This window comes from Hipposideros armiger, unplaced genomic scaffold (genome assembly GCF_001890085.2).
Source record: "Hipposideros armiger isolate ML-2016 unplaced genomic scaffold, ASM189008v1 scaffold_42, whole genome shotgun sequence".
In the NCBI taxonomy this organism is placed as follows: domain Eukaryota; kingdom Metazoa; phylum Chordata; class Mammalia; order Chiroptera; family Hipposideridae; genus Hipposideros; species Hipposideros armiger.
Window position 1 is genome coordinate 3021030 of NW_017731392.1, and position 18033 is coordinate 3039062.

At 41.0% G+C, this 18033-nt stretch overlaps 1 long non-coding RNA gene across 1 annotated transcript; it reads right to left on the reverse strand.

Moving 5' to 3' along the window:
- Positions 1-14356: 14356 nt before the first annotated feature.
- LOC109380950 (uncharacterized) lies at positions 14357-17826 on the reverse strand. Its single transcript, XR_002123588.1, has 3 exons — positions 17716-17826; positions 16118-16334; positions 14357-15993 (listed from the first exon to the last, which is right to left on the reverse strand). It is a non-coding gene; the product is annotated as an uncharacterized LOC109380950 (long non-coding RNA).
- Between the last annotated feature and the right edge of the window lie 207 nt (positions 17827-18033).

The following is an 18033-nucleotide window of genomic DNA, read 5'->3' on the forward strand; positions in this document are numbered from 1 at the left end:
ACCTGCCCTGCTGATATCTTGACTTTCACCCAATGAGACTGAACTTGGACTTCCTAACCTCTACAGCTAAAGATAACACATTTGTGTGGTTTTAAGTCACAAAATCTGTGGTAGTTTGTTACATCAGCAATAGGAAGCTAATACAATCTCCACAACTCAATGAGATATCAGTACCTCCATTTCACCTCTGGGGTGAAACTTCCTGATAACACAGAGGAAGGCTCCCAAATCTCTCCAGTAAGTTCTCTCCAAAGAACACTGTCAGATGGCTATTTCTGGGAGTTTCCTACAAGCAGCCATTGACATGCCTGGTGCATGTCTCTGGCTACTTCAGTCACAAAGGATGGTGCTTGTTTTACTGTATCCATTGATTGAATAATGTAGTAAGAGATCCATATTCTGGAGCTATGGTCCAAAAAAATGTCATTGATTAAATACAGGAAATTGTTTAATTAGAAGCATATCTGTATTGAGTTTTATCTTTAAATTATAGATTTCACTTCTGGTCTTTGCTCATTTATGCACTCATCCTTTCAACCAGTATTTGTCGAGATGCTATTTAGTACCAACCTGTACCATAGGAGCTGGGAAAACATCATGCTAATGAGAGGATCCAGTCAATAAACAAATAAACAGGAAAATATATCAGGCTGTTAAAAACAACTATGAAGAAACTAAAATAAGGTGATGTGGTAAAATTGAAATAATATTTAAAAACTTACGAGTTGTGAACTGGAGTTTGCAGTATAAGAATATCTTCAGCTTCATTAGATATTAACTGCTCTTCAGAGTGGTGGTACCAATTTATACTCCCACCAACAGTATAAGAATCCCTGTGTCCTTTAATTCTAACATTTGTTCTTGTAATACTTAAAATATTTTTCACCAAGTAGCTGGTGTAAAAAACTATCTCAAAATTTTTTATTTTTCCTAGAATATAAATGAAGTTTAGCATATTTCCCTATGCTTATTATCCTTTTGGTTTATTTTTTCTGCAAATGGCCTATTCATAACATTGGCCCATTTTCTATTTTTCCTATTGATTTTAAGACAGTCTTTAAAGGATATTAATGATTTGTCTGTTATGTATGTTGCAACTTTTTTTTTCCAATCTTTGGATTTTCTTTTAACTTTGTTAACGATACCTATGGCTATACAGGTTATATGGTCAAAGCCAAATTTACCTATTTTCTCTCATTACTTAGCTTTTTATAAAAGATTTTTTGGGGGGAAATTGGGGGAGGGGAATAGTGTTGGGGGATTGGGGAAGGGAAACAGACACGTTGTTGTCCTTTTGTTCTTCAGTGTAGTTGTGGAGGACATAGCTTCACTGGCCCATGTTGGTATTATTATTGCACTCTTCCTGGGTCAGGTAGTCACTCACCGGCCACTGTACGGCCACTCACAGCAGCTCAAGGCCGCTCACGCTGGCTGCCAGCCACTCACAGTAGCTCACGGCAACCCACTGCTGCAGAGACTGCAGCCTACGCTGCCACTGGCGACTCATGGCAGCCCAGCTCCAGGTTGAGCTGTTGTTCATCATCTTAGCTGTAGAGGGTGCAGTGTCACTGGACCTCATGTGGGATCCAAACAGGGGTCCTGCTGCTCAGAGCTGGTGTCCCAAGCCAACTCTTAACCAATGTGCGCTAGCCCTCATTACTTAGCTGTTTAAAGAACCTCATCCAAGAACTCCTTTTCTAGTCTGAGACCATAGAGATATTATCCTATATTTTTGTCTAAAAGATATAAAGTGTTTATATTTGGAAGGTTATTCTCCCTTCCTTTATCCACTGTCCCAGAGTCATCTTAGCTTTTGTATGTCAGACTTCAAAGAAAACAAAACAGTCCTTTAGATAACCAGAAAAGTGATCACATCATCGAAAAGAAGAAATAAACTATGACTGGACTCAGACATCTCTTAAATACACTAAGAAAGGATGCCAAATACACTGAAGGCTAAACAGGTGTGGTAAGGTCCCTAAAGAAGACACCCAAGACTGCAAACCCAAACCTTCCACAAAGGAGGCAAGACGCCAAAGAAAATGACACACCCTATAAGGAAATGCAACAATCTCATGTTGAAAGAGCCTCAAGAAGATAGAAAAGCACTTTGTTGGAGGGGGTGGGAAAATCAACACTCACATACATTGCCAGTGGAAATATAAATTGTTACAACTCCTATCATGGTCAATCTGGCAGTAGTTTTAAAATTTAAAACTTTGAAGCCTTTCGAAACCCAGCAGCTCAACTTCTAGCAATTTCTCCTATAGAAATACTACTCATATATGAGTAAAACTGTGTGTATGTGTGTATTATATATAAGTACTATATATACAAATTATGAGTGTGTGCATATATATTATATATGTATATTATATAATACACACTGTATTATACTATATATATATATATATATAAACATGAAACACACACACACACACACACACACACACAGCTACGGAAACAACTTCATTTCCATCAGTGGAGGACTGGATAAGTAAATAATGGGATGGCTACCTACTAGAGCACAACTGTTAAAGGAGACAGTACTCTATGTACTATTATGGGAAAATCTTTAAGAGATGCTGCAAGGTGAAAAAGTCGAGGCACTTATAACACAGCAGGTTATCAATATGTTTTTAAAAAGAGGAGTCAGAAATAAATACTTGAATATGCATAGTCCTGGGAGGATACCTAAGTGGTTATGTCTGTATCAGAAAAATGGGTAGTAGAGGATAATAACAGAGAAGCTTACTTTTTACACCTTTTGATTTCCACGTTGCTTGATCTACAGATACAAACTGATTCAAATTGATCTACAGATTCAATGCAATCCCTGTAAAAACCCCAGCTGCCATTTTGCAGAAATTGACAAGCTGATCTTGAAATTCACAAGGAAATTAAAAGGAACCATAACAGCCAAAACAGCCTTGAAAAAGAAGTTAGAGGACTCACACTGCCTGCAGTCGCTATTGAATAAGTAAATTTGCTTTAAAAACAAACAACAATGTAAATGAAAAATTGTCTATTTTATCTCTTTTCAAAATTAATGGCATAAAGTTTTTCATAGCACTGTCATGTGATCTTTTACTCTACTATAACGCCAGTTGTTCACCTTCTTTAGCATAATGGTAAAGAACAGAGACTCTGGAGCCATACCGCCTAGGGTTTTTTACAACTGGTCATGAAACTTGAGCAAATTACTTAATCCCTCTGTTCCTTAGTTTCTTATTGTGTAAATAGGAATTATCATAGTATTTATTTCAAGGCTTGTTGTGAAGGTTAAATGAGTTATATCAAATACTTAAAACTTTACTTGGCACTAAGTCACTTTTCAATAAATATAAATTTTATTATTATTCCTACATTATATATTTGTGTCCTCTTTTATCTTAATTATTCTTCTTAGAAGTTTGCTTAGTCTTTTAAAAACTCTAGCTTTTTTTGTTTTCTATTTAAATAATTTCTTTTATGTGTATTATTTCTTCTTTGGGGTTTCCCCTGTTGTTCCCTGGCAAATTTCTTGTGTTGAATGCTTAAGCAATTTATTATACACCTTCCTTCTTTTCTAATGAATGCATTTGAAAGTTATAAATTTCCCATAAGTATTGCTTTAATTATAGCCAACAAGTTTTGGTATGTAGTATTTTTTTAAATTGCCATTCAGTATTAAATATTTTAGAATTTCTGTTGTGATTTTTTTCTTAAGCCTGTGGAAATTTATACTTAGAAGTATGTTTTTTCTTTTCTAAACTGTTCAAGTCAGATTTCTTGGTTGCAAACAAGAAAAACAACTCTGGCCAGTTTAAGTGGAAAAGGAATGTATTAAATCAGAATCACTGGGAAGGCTGGAGAAAGGCTTAGAAAATGGCTGGAACTAAGGGGGGCAAGATACAGCAAAATTCACATGACAGGAAAGTCAGCTTAGGACCAGCTGCTGGATTTTTTCCACTGGACACTCACTGCTACTACATGGACTCTGCCTGTGGACAGTCACTGCTGATGCTGAACTGTCACCTCTGCTACCTTCTTTTTATCTTTCTTTTCAAACATTCTTGTGGCTAATCATTTATTTTTTAATGATTTTTAAAAGATTTTGTTGAGTTTTTAAAGATTTCATAATATGAAAATTTTAAACAAAAGCAAAAATAGAGAGAATGCTATAAAAAAATACACCGTGATGATCACCTTAGTTTCAGCAATTACCAGCATTTTCTGGCAAGTTTTAAAAAATTCCATTGGAATTTTGTTAAATGTTAAATATTAACTTAGCAGATATTAGCATTTTAAATCTTTAAGTATTCCCAAGAAGGAAATATTGTGTCTCTTCCTATTTAGTCAAACCTCTAATTTCTTCAGAATAATTACATACATACTCATACATGCATATACATATATGTATAGCATTATGATTATCCCAAATTTCCATTTTAATGCTTTTGTTGCTACTGTAAATGATATCACCCCAATATATTGCTAAGCAAATATTAGTGTTATATAGAAAAGCTGTTGGTTTTTGAATATTTGTTTTGTATTTAGCCACTTTTTAGTAAGCTCTCATTAATTCTAAGTATTTTGTAGTTGATTGTCTTCGGGTATCTAGCTATATAATCACACTTTCTGTGGGTAATCATAATTTTATCTCTTCTTTTTCAGGATGCATATTTCTATTTTATGTTTTATATTTTAATGTATTGAATAAAACATCAAGGCTATATTGAATAATAACAGTCATAATTAGGCATTTTTGTTTGGTATTAATTTTAATGGGTATGCCTCTAAGTAGTTCACCATTTGTATGATAATTGGTGTTATTTGTGAAAAGTATTGCAATTCTTTTAAGAACATGCACTTCTGTTTGCTTTAAAAAGACTTTTCAATCAGACAGAAAGTGGTGTTTAATTTTATGAAATTCCTTTTGGTTATTTATTAAGATGATAATTCAGTTCCTTTGATTTATTGATATACATTCTTCTATTAATATGTTACCTAATATTCAAGAATCTCTAAATCCTGTGATAAAACCTGATTTGTCAGATTTTATATGCTACTGAGTTTAGTTTGATTGTATTATATTTAAGATTTTCATGTATAGACTCATGAGTAATACTTTATTATACTTTCTTTGCTTTGGAAAATATTTTATGAGCATTTGATTTACACCTACTGAAAGTCTGAAAGAACTGGTGGCCCATGTGCAGTATTTCTACAGCAAGAGTTCTGCTCAATGTTTTGTAAATTAGGGAATTTCTGGGTTAAATAGAATTATGAGTAAATAACTACTTACTCTAAGATATCTCATGACTTTTAATAGACTTTATTTCTTAGCTTTTCTCATATTAGTAATATTTATATTAAATAATCAATAAAATTAGGCTAAAAGGGTTGTTACAAAAACAAGTCATATAAGCAAACCATGTTAGTGGGAGGGACAGTGATTTAGTGAAAAGAAAAGACATCAAAAGGGCATTGGAAGGGCTGGGAGAGTAGGAGGAAAGGTGAGCAGCAGGGAGAGGAGGAGTCAGAAGAGAAATAAAGGCTTTTGATCAAGGTACAGTCACTCAGGAGGGCAGGTTTGGAACCAATTTCAGACACACTGCACTCTGGTTGGTGGGGACATTCTTTCATACACTGCTTACAATGTCTTTGTCAGGATAAGATAGATAGCATAAGGTGAGAAGCTGCTTCTGGGAAATAAGAATGAAGAAAAGAAAGTTTCAGCCTAAGAAAGGAAAAGGAAGAAGACTGTGATTAAAGGTGAGACTTTAGAGGGCTAAGGTGTGACTTCTGCAATCAGCTGAGTTTGAGTAGCATTGGAAAGCACTGAGGCGAGGATTTTCTGAGAACCCATGGTTTTACAGGGATGTCCCTGATCTCATGGAGGGCACCACATGATTCCAATATTAGAAGGGAGTGTGGATGTGGAACTCCTCTAGGATAATGCCAGAATAGCCGGAAGAGGAAGATATGAGGCTTTGGGGAAGATGGGAAGAAACTGGAATATGTCAGTGACATACATTTTGAAAGAGGAAAGACTGTTGAGGGAAGGCAGTGGGAGAAGTAGGGGCAGGGTGGTAGGAAATAGCCAGCCCTTTCTCCTTCTTCCCTGTTAAGTGGGGGAGAAAATGTAGCTTCACTGTAGAGAATTTGAGGAGATAATGTGATGTTGGGAGTAAGCAAGGTGTGCTCAGATGTCCTGGGAAGGCTGGTAAGAGTGTGGCTCCAGAATCAGATTGCATGTGTTCAAGTCTAGATACTGTGTAACCTTGGGCAAGTTATTTAACCTTTCTAAGCTTTGGTTTTCATTATCTCTAAAATGGAAATAATAATAGTGACTACTCATACGATTTTTGTGAAGATAAGTACAAGATACATTGTATGTAAAACATTTAGCAGAGCGTACGGTAAGCCTTCGTCCTTACTGACTCTCAGCGACCTCATGTCTCTACATTCCTCCTTTCCTGGTTTAATTTTATGGTCAATCGTTATACACACTTCTTTGCATGTATCCTATATCCTTGCTCCTTTCTCACTTTGTTAACAACACTAGTAAAACCCAGCTCTCCATTTTTTCTTGTCATGTACCCATGTGGCTAAACCTGTCTGAAGAAAAATGTACAATCATAATGACTGGGCTCACTTTGCATTTATAACCACAATTGAACCCTTAATGCCTGGCATTATATCTCCCTACCCTATTCCCTCTCCCAATCTCTTTAATGAGTATTTCATTCATTCTCTCTCAAACTTTTTACACCTCCTACCCTATCTTTACTCTCACCTGATAACATTGGTTACCATTTCCTTGAGAACACAGAAGAAAGCAGAAGAAAACTTTCACAAACTTCTACCACCTTTACTTACCTCCCAACATCCATACCTACTGTTCCAGTTACTAAAGCTATATAACAATTTACCCCAAAGTTTGTGGTTTATAAAAACTGACAACATTTGTTTTCCTCACAGATCTGCAATTTTGGCCAGGCTTGGCAGGGATAGCTTTTGTCTGCTCTACTTGCTATCACTGGGATGGCTTGAAGACTAGGGACTGGAATGTGCTAAAGGCACGCTCACTCACATGTCTAGGGTGGCTGCTGGCCAGCAGCTAGAGTCTTAGCCGGGACTGTCAGCTGGAACGTTACAACATGGCCTCTCTCCAAAGCTGTCTCAACTTTCATGACTTAGCCATTGTAGCCAGACAACATCCCTTCCATCACTTTCTATGGTTAAGAAGTGGGTAAGTCACTGAGGCTGCCCCTATTCAAGAGGAAGGGAATCAGACCCACCTGTTATCAGTGGTCAAGTTCTGGAAAAGCATAGGAGACCAAAAAATATTGCTGTGGCCACTTTTTGAAAACACAACCTGCCTTCTCTCCTTTTTCTTTAAATGAATGGCCTGTGCTCCTGTCCAAGTCCAGACCCTCCACTTGAGCACTAGGCCCCACACCCTCTCACCCACTCAAGGACATTTTTACAGAAAATTTTGCCTCCTTCTTCTGCATTACCCATTCTTTTCTCTCTCCTGGACCAGTCCTATCAACATAGCAACACGCTCTAATTTCTCCTATCTGATAAAAATTCTCCCCTGACTTCATGTAACCGTCCCAAACTGAGTGGTCCAGGACAGCTCTATTTTCTCTGGATGAGGCTTCCATCTCTGGGCCAGTACAGTTGCCCTAGATCTTACCAATTCTTAGATAATGGGAAGGGAGAAAAGAAATTAAAGGCTAACAGCCTCAACTTTAAGGACGTTACTGGACATTGCATACTTACTTTCTGTTAATATACTGTTGGTTGGAACTTACTCATGTCTAGATGCAAGAGAGGCTGGGAAAGTAGCAGGCAATCATGGGCTCAGACAAAACAGGGAAGGGAGGAGAAGTTTAATAACTATAGGAGGAGAGCCAAGAGCGAGTAGATAAACACTGTGCCTGTGTCCTTCCATGAACACATTAAAATTACAACTAAATTATAGAACAATCAACCTGGAAGAACCACCTGAAGCCTAGCCTTATAGAAGTCCTGCAGCTAAAAGTATAAAGAAGCCACGGTGAAAATGGTGGTGCTGGGGGAACTGCGGAATGGCCTGAAACCTCTGTGTGGTGGTTGAGAATCAGGAGTGATATCTCAGCCGCCAAGGTTCCCCCCAAAGGAGCAGGGAACCCCAGCCCCATGCCACCTCCTCACCTGGAGTAGTGGTGCTGGAAAGAGGAACCCCCACAATATCTGGCTGTAAAAAACCGTGGTCATTCTGACTGGCCAGGTGGGATGAAAGGCTGCCCCCAGATGCTCTCTTAAATGGCCTGCACATAGGCTCCCTTACTCTCAGCCACTCCCCTTGGGCTCCAGCGGAGGGACGGTGACTCGGGAGGCCTCAGAGACATACGGGGGACAGACTGAGGAGTATGGCTTCAGGGGGAATACTGGAGGACAGTTGCCATTTACCCTGGGAGGGGTCCTCCTGCAATAAAGGCAGCAAGCCAGCACCATATTTCCTTCCCCACAGGCCAAATCAATTTGAATCTGATTGATCCTCGTGAGCTCTGCTGGGACACCGCCCCACTCAACTCCCTCAACACCAGAGGTGCTTTCTCTGCAAGCAGCCAGCTCTGCCCGCACTTCACTCTTCCTTGGAAAACTGTCAGAGTCTGGCAGGCCCCAGGTAGGTGGCAACTGGCCTCAGTCTACTCTGGAGCTTTTGTTGAATTGCTCCAGGCTCAGCGCTAGCACCAAATCAGACTTTACATTAATGTGATGACCACAACTCTTCCCACTCTAATGACTCCCTGAGACCCTGCCTCACCCAATTTGTGTACTGTACAAGGTTCTATCAGCAGCTGAATCTTAAGGGAGCTGACAGGTGGCAGTGGCCTCAGGCTGTCCTTGCTTTTTGCAGAGATACTCCAGGCCTGGTACTGATGGCAGATGTCCTCGGTTCGCAACGTGGCCTCTCTCACATGCTTCTAGGTTTAGCACAAGCAAAGAACAACTGTGGATTGCTTTGTAGCTCCTACCAGGTAGCCCTTGGCCAGTCACAGGCAGTGGGTGACCTAGGCCTGCCCCGGAGCCCCTCCCAAAAGGCCCCAGAACCAAAATGCTTAGAGGTTGGCTTCATACCACAGAAAAGCACCACCCAATTAGCCCCAAAAGCAGCATACACAAAGGGTGGTTTCAACAGGAACCAGAGCCCACTGGGGCAAATCCCGCTCAGTGGGGTAAGCCCCCCACACAGCAGGTGGGGAGGTGGGCAAACCCCACAGTCAATCAGCCTGAGGGTCAGTTCCACCCACTGACATGCCAACAACAATCAATGCTCAACTATAACAGGAGGACACACACAACCCATACGAGGGGAACTTCTGAAGCACCTGGAGCACATGACAAGAAAGACTGTGTGAGGGCTCCACAGGGCACCTACTACATAAGGCTACCTGGTCAAGACTGGGAGATGTAGTATATCTACCTAATATATAAAAACAAACACAGAGAAGCAGACAAAATGAGGAAACAAAGAAATGTGACCTAAATGAAAGAACAGGAGAAAACTCCAGAAAAACAACGAAACGAAATAAAGGCAAGCAACTTACCAGATACAGAGTTCAAGACAATGGTTATACGGATGCTCAAAGATATCATTAAGAACTTCAAAAAAGAGATAGCAAGCATTCAAAAGGAATAGAAACCATAAAAACAGACCCGGTCAGAAGTAAAGAATACAATACCTAAAATGAAGAATCACCAGCAGACTAGATGAAGCAGAGAATCGAATCAGGGATTTGGAAGACAAGGTAGCATAAAACACCCAATTGGAACAGAAAAACAAAACAAAACCCAAAAAAATGAGGACAGTTTAAGAGACCTCTGGGCAACAACAAGTGTAACAGCACTTGCATCATAGGGGTACCAGAAGGAGAAGAGAAAAAGCAAGGGATTGAAAACCTACCTGAAGAAATAATGACTGAAAATTTTCCTAACCTAGTGAAGGAAATAGACATACAAGCCCAGAAAGCACAGAGTCCCAAACAAGGTGAACCCAAACAGGCCCACACCAAGACACATTATAATTAAAATGGCAAAGGTTAAAGATAAAGAGAGAATCCTAAAAGGCAACTAGGAACTTACAAGGGAGCTCCCATAAGATTGTCAGTGAATTTCTCAACAGAAACTTTGTAGGTCAGGAGGGGTTGGCATAAAATATTCAATGTGATGAAAAGGACCTACAACCAAGACTACTCTACCCAGCAAGGCTATTATTTAAAATCAAAGGACAGACACGTGCTTCCCAGAAAAGAAAAAGCTAAAGGAGTTTGTCGCCACCAAACCAGTATTATTACAAGGAATCTTAGAGGGACATCTTGAACATGGAGAAAAAATTTAAAAATATGAATAATAAGGGCTGGCCAAGTGGTGCTTTGGTTAGGAGCTGGCTTGGGATGACAGCTCTGAGCAGCAGGGCCCTGGTCCGGATCCCACATTAGGGCCAGTGACGCTGCACCCTCTACAGCTAAGATGGTGAACAACAGCTCGACCTGGAGCTGGGCTGCTGTGAGTCACTGGCAACGGCTAGGCTGCAGTGGGGCTGGCTGGCAGTGGGCGTGAGCTTTCATGAGCTGCCGTGAGCCACTGTGAGCAGCCGACGAATGGCTGGCAAACAATTGCCTCACCCAGGAAGAGCGCAATGATAATACCAACATGGGCCAGTGAAGCGACATCCTCCACAACTAGACTAAAGAACAAAAGGACAGCAACTTGTCTGTTCCCCTTGCCCCATTCCCCAACGCTGTTCCCCTCCCCCTAGTCCCCAATAAAATCTTTAAAAAAATATATGAATAAAATGGCAATAGCTACATATCTACCAACCATTACTTTAAATGTAAATTGATTAAATGTTCCAATCAAAAGACATAGGAGGGCTGAATGGATAAGAAAACAAGCCTCTTACATATGGTGCCTACAAGAGACTCACTTCAGATTGAAAGATACACACAGACAGAAAGTAAAGGGATGGAAAAAGATAGTTCATGAAAATGGAAATAAAAAAAAATAAAAACAAAAAAACTGGGGTAGCAATACCAGACAAAATAGACTTTAAGACAATGGCTATAACAAGGAACAAACAAGGACCCAGTAATCCCACTTCTGGGTATTTATCTGAAGAAACCCCAAATGCTACTTTGAGGGGTTGTGTGCATCCATATGTTCATTGCATCATTATTTTCAATGGCCAAGATGTAAAGGCAGCCTGGCTGAATGAATGGATAATTGGATAAAGGATAAATTGATGGGTGAATGGATAAAGAGGAGGTGGTACATATATACATTGGAATATTCCTTGGCCATGGAAGGCAATGGGTTCTTGCCATCTGCGGCAGCGTGGATAGACCTGGAGGGTATTGTGCTGAGTGGAGTTCAGACAGAGAAAGACAGATGCAATGTGATTTCACTTATATGTGGAATCTAAAGAACAAAATTAACAAACAAAACAGAAACAAACTCATAGATACAGAGAACATTTTGATGGTTGCCAGATCTGAGGGGGGTTGGAGGTGGGTGAAAAAGGAAAGGGATTAAGAAGTACAAATTGGTTGTCACAAAGAAGTTATGGGGATGTAGGGTACAGCATAAGGAATATAGTTAATAATACTGTAATAACTATGTATGGTGTTAGAAGGGTACTAGATTTGTTGGGATGACAGATGAGAGGAGATTGGGGGGCAGGTTGAAAAAGGTGAAGTGATTAAGAAGTACAAACTGGTAGTTACAAAACAGTAATGGGGATGTAAGATAAAGTATAGGAAATATAGTCAATAACATGGTAGTAAGTATGTATAGTGACAGGTGGGTACTAGATTAGTTAGGGGGATCACTTCTTAAATTATATAAATGTGTAACCACTATGCTGTACACCTGAAATTAATATAAAATAATATTGAATGCTAACTGTAATTGAAAAATTTAAAAGGGAGGAGAAAGGTGAAGGGGAATAAGAGGTTCAAATTTCCAGGTCTAAAATAAATAAGTCATGGGAATGTAATGTACAGCACAGGGAATATAGTTAATAATATTGTGATAGCGTGGTGCAGTGTCAAATGGTTGCTGAACTTATCATGGTGATCACTTTCTTAGGTATATAAATGTTGAATAACTATGGTGTACCCCTGAAATGAATATTAATATAATATTGTATGTTAGCTATATTTTAATTATAAATCTAAAAAAAATTAACTAAAGGAAACAAATGGAGAAAGGGGACTGGAGGAGAATAAGCAGCATCTTTAACTCTCCCTCACCTCTTTCAAGCCTTTGCTCAAATGTTACCTCTCAATGAAGTCTTATCTGACCTTTCTGTTTAAAATTGCAATCCTCCTCAAGTCCTGCAGCACTCCCTGTCTTCATGGCTTTACTTTTCTCAAGCATTTATCACCTTCTACGATACTATTTACTTTATTTTTTTTAACGTATGTAGTTTGTCTACTCCTGCCAGGATATAAGAACCACAAAGGCAGGGATTTTGTTAACTGTTGTGTTCACTGTTGTGTCTCTGGCACCTAGAACAGTTCTTGGCACATAGTTGGCGCTCAATACACATTTTTTGAATGAAAGAATAAAAGAATGAATGGCACAATGGTAAGCTCACAATTATGGCTGCTGTTATCATTACTATCATTTTCTGTGAGAAGGAATGGTTGAGGATGTGAGGACTGCTCGGGACAGTATTTGTTAATAAAAGAATCTGGGAAGGCTTGTAGATAGTGACATTAGTGAAGGAGAAGTGGCAGAAAAAACAAAAAATGAGCTTGTTGGAGGCTTGTAGAACTGATTGGCACCAAGTTTCCAGTTAGAGAATCAGTGAACAAACAGTCTGTGCAAACCTGCTTCTATGTCATCTAACCTCCAAAGGTGACTACTGACAATTCACAGCATTTAATGGTCACCCAAGAAACATAGCCATTTTCCTAGCAGACTTACTCCAGTAAACTTTGTAGAAAAGATGATGTTTTCCAAGCAAACATTATTTTCCTTTTGTTCCATGATCATATCTGTGCTCTCTTCCTCTAAGGAACATTTTGGCCACTAAGAACAACACGAAACCTTAAAAACTACATTAGAGAATTTCCCAGCGCCAATGTCTATGCTTTGGCATTCTAGTATAGCTCAAACTTTTTTTTTAATGTGCTTTTATAATTTTTAGTTATGGCTCCTTGAGACAATTTGAGCTGGTCCTACGTTTTGCTGACAGTAACTTTGAACCAGATATTACAATGAGATTCTAGAATGTTTCAAGAAAAAAAAAGTACATGAATTTTCTGTCGTAACATTAACAAGATATTGGCAGTATTCAAAGAAGATCATGGCTTTTATATACTGCAAGTATAAATGAAAATAAAGCTCTGGGTTTTATTTAATTAATAAACTCTTTTATGTTCTAAGTGCTTCACATAGATTAACTCATTTAATCCTCACAACCCTGAGGGGTAGAAATAGTTTACAGAAGAGAAAAATTTAGGCACAGAGATGTAAGTATGAGGTGTGATAAAACAATATGGTGAATGTTTAAATAAAAAAAATTGTGTGTCTTTAGTTATGCTGTCATGGCTGCCTCGATGTCCTTAATTAATTAAAAACGTTTACATTTCATGGTTTTTTTTACTTTGGGGAAGGGCCAGATGTCCAGTGAATAAGGTGGATGAGGACACACCGTAATGTTTTTATTTGACAGAAATTGCCATATACCAGAAGCAATGTGTGATGCGGAGCGTCATCATGATGGAGGATGAAGTAAAGATAATCACAAAAGAGGACTTTCCAACTGCTTCAGAAAGTGGCAAGAACGATGGGATAAGTGTGTTCGAAGCGAGGGAGAATATTTTGAGGGGGCTAGTGGCAATGTGTCTTTTGCTGTAATACATTTTTTTTTTAAGATTTTATTGGGGAATTGGGGAAGGGGAACAGCGTTGGGAAATCGGGGAAGGGGAGCAGGCAAGTTGTTGTCCTTTTGTTCTTCAGTCTAGTTGTGGAGGATGTTGCTTCACTGGCCCATGTTGGTATTATCATTGTGCTCTCCCGGGTGAGGCAGTTGCTCGCAGGCCATTGGATGGCTGCTCATGGCGGTTCACGGAAGCTCACGAAAGCACACGCCAGCTGCCAACGGCCAGTCCCACTGCAGCCTGCGCCGTTGCCAGCAACTCACGACAGCCCAGCTCCAGGCCGAACTGTTGTTCAACATCTTAGCTGTAGAGGGCACAGTGTCACTGGCCCCCATGTGGAATCCGAGCTGGGGCCCTGCTGCTCAGAGCTGGCGTCCCAAGCCAACTCTTAACCAATGCGCCACTTGGCCAGCCCATGTAATAAATTTTTAAAATTTAAACATTCACTGTATTTTTTTTTTATCTCACCTCATAACTTGCTGGAGGGCTCATACCTGGAGGGTGAATCTGGTGTTTCAACTCAAGTGGTCCCACACTCGAGTCTGTGCCCCTAACACTGGCGATGTGAGAGAAACTCTGTAGGATTGTCTCTCCTGCTTCACACACTCTTTTTACCAGACGTCCTCCACCCTCACTCCTAACTACCTCATAGAAATGGAGCTACCTACTGCTTTAACAAGATTGTTTTTCATCAACATCAAACTGCCTTAGTACTTCTACTCTCACATATCAGATAACTCTGGGAAACTTGTTTTTGGCTCTCTTTCCACTGTTTGAACTCACTAGTATATTTGCAGACAGCTGGTAAACCCAGTACAATCTGATGCAGTGACTTTGAATGTGAGGAAATGGCAACTCCTAAACTAAGGGCTGGCTTGTTCCTTCAGTTCTTCCTTGGTTTTCAAGGCTACCCAGATGTCTGTTGGCAAATTCCTCTACTTGGCAATTAGCTTCCATTTAAGAAAGATCAATGCATGTGTCCATGGTGCCTGTGCTGACTACTCAGTTCCTAACCTCAGAAGGTTTGTTTGTGGGTTAGCTGATGGCTGGCTTTTTGAATGTGGCAAAGGGCCAATCTTTTTTTTCTGTAATATGTGTAGTAGGGGTTGTGGGGCCTCCTGTTGGCATCAACAACTATGAAGTCAGAGACCATTCCCCCATCTGAAAAATTACAGAATGGAAGAAGAAGAAAGTAGGGATATGATTCCATTTCTTAAAATGATTTTATAACTTACATTCTGTAGTTGCAACATTTAGAACTTGTTTAAATCAATTTCCATCGAATAGAGACCATTATGTAACACGTTCAAAAGAGATGTGTGCTCTCTGCTGAAATTTCAATTATAGATGCACGATATTTAAATAAAGTTTCCACAGCATTATTTCTTGGGGCTTTTGTTTTTGTTGTTGTTTTTGAGTGTGCAGAATGGTCTTGTACAGAAAGATGCATAACTAAGTTTATTGAAGCCGAATTTTCCATGGAAACTGTCCAGTGCTCCCCCAATTCACAGGCATTTTATCTGACAGTCTTTCTTCCTCCAGATAATGGCTGGCAGCAACCCACAGCATGGAGGTTATATGCTGCACTTTTGAAAAAGTCTTGAATGGAGCCATTGTTCCCCTGAGATGGTCTGCGTGTTTCACTGAACAGAGAGCAGGGTGTAAAAAAGGCACCTTGTGTGCAACTGTTGGCGAGGTTGGAGAGTGAATTAAAAAAGTCTGGGCAGTGCTGTTTAGAGGAGCAATGAACCCTCTGGAAGCACTGTTAGCTCAGACATTCCAATGCAGTGAGGCAGTCTCAGGGACACGGCTCCCTCCAGTCTCATTTGGAGAGAGAGCGAGGGGGCGAGCAAAGTACATTGATCTGGACCTGTTCTCTTTGCAGAGTTGGGGAAGGCGCCCTTTTCCAGGGATGGGGTGTGATGTTGATGTCACATTCAGATAACTTTCCTGCCCAATGGACCTAGACTTGCCTTGAGTAATAACGGTGCAATGACTCATTTGGAGGATTCAATGTTAACTGCTTGTGCATCCACGAGTTTGTAACAATCTAATTCCCATGAGCCTAAATTAAAAAAACAAACAAACAAGTCTTTGGGGACTCCAGATGATTATGTTTGCTATTACTAGATTCATTAAATGCATTATAAAACCATAATATAAAACTGTGTATTAAATAAATAGCCTACCTTGTTTATTGTCCGTGATGCTTCATTTTTCCTGGCTCTTCCATTCACCTGTCCAGTACAGTGTAGGCTCAGGGGTCGAAGTAACTGGCCACTCCCAATTGCTCCAGAGCTAAGATCTCAAGCTCTTAATGAACAAAGTTTCCTCAGAGTCCTTCGCAGACATGGTTACAAAACCAGCTCACAAGGGGAGGAGGTAATGTTGATTTTCATTAAAATCCTAGAGGTAAGAAAACAGCAAAACAGTTTAAGGACCAAGTTGGCATATTTTCCTTATAGGCAGAATTCTTTGGTACCCTCCTGTGCATTCTTGCTTTTAACCACTCCAGTGCCCTGGAGGCTCAAAGGAAGGAAGGTTGCTTTTAAGAGTGGCCTGAAAGAAAGGGCCAAACTTAAGCAGGAAGAAAGTGTGTGGCAGGAAGAAAGTGTGTGGGAGGAAGTGGTGATGCTCTAGTCAGAGGCTCAGTCTAAGAACAGGTAGAGTTGGAATGGGAGGCATGTAGGTCCAGATGAACCAGGACTTGTTGGGTTTCTAGAGTCATAAGGAGTCAGTTTGAAAGGCAGTAGGGGGTCAATGAAGGTTTCTGTGCAGACTAAAGTTGCAGAAGAGAAAGAATAATATGGCTGTGGTGTGAGGGATGATTCAGTCCAAGGAGAGGACAGATGGAAGGGGATATGGAACACAGAAACTGACCCTGACTGAATGTAGGAGGAGGGGTTATACCTACGGAAGGGTCATTTGTCCATTAGAATAGGTAAAGAAGGACAAGGAACAGGTTTAGGGGCAAGGGAGGGGGATGATAATGGGATTTTTCTCCAGGTCTCTGGCTCTCCTGTTTGCCAGCTGGTATAATATTGAATGTGAACTATAATTTCATATATATACATATATATGAAAATATAGTCACGGGGTGTGGAGTACAGCAGAGGGAACAGAGTCAATGGAACTGGAACAGCTCTATACGATGTCAGGGGGAGTAGTAGATTGGGGGAGGGGGCGTTATCACTTTGTGAGGGGTGTAAATGTCTAGTACGTTGTTTCGTACACCGGAAACTAATTGAAAAAAAAAACACCAAAAAAAACCAAAAAACCACCTCAGCTGCTAGGGAAAGCTCCGTGAAGCCTAGTACATTGTTTTGTACACCGGAAACTAATTGAAAAAAAAAACCACAAAAAAACACACAAAAAACCACCTCAGCTGCTAGGGAAAGCTCCGTGAAGCGCCTATAATTTCTGGCAGCGGTGAGCATCTCCATGTTTGCTTTAGTAATGAAAGAGCACTGGATTTGGAGTCCACAGACCTGTGTGGCCACTATTAGCAGCAAAAGGAGTATCTCCAGACCCAATGTACTGGGCACACTGTGGTCCTCAATAAATATTTCTTATAAGAATGAAAGACCAAACGGATTGGAGCGTTGGTGCTGTATTTACTAGAGTAACTTTAGTCAACGAATTTAACCGTTATGAGACTCAGTTTCCCTGTCAGGCAGGGATGGTCCCCTGGGGATACGTGTGCGCCTAAACTCCCTCAGCCTGAGGTGCAGAGTTCCCGCCCTCCCCCAAACCCCCGCAACCAGGCGGCGCTCTCGCCAGCTCCTACCTGGGCCTGGGCCGAGGATGGCCCCCGGGGCGCAGGCCAGGCTGGGGTCGCGCTGCCAGCGGTCAGGCGCGGGGTGGCAGCCGGGTCCGCCCCTCGCACCCGCCTTCTCCGTGCCGCCCGAAGCCGGGGGCGGGCCCGCCTCAGGCCGCTCCCCACGCCGCTCGGCGGCCCGCGGCGGCGCTCGCGGCCTCTCACCCGGGGCGGGAGAGTTCTGGGAAAGCCCGGCCCAGGGCGGGGGCCTCGCTGCCGCCCGCGCCGCCGTCCGGGCAGCGCGCAGAGCTCGGCGGGCGCGGAGCGAGGGAGCGGCGCCCGGCTGGG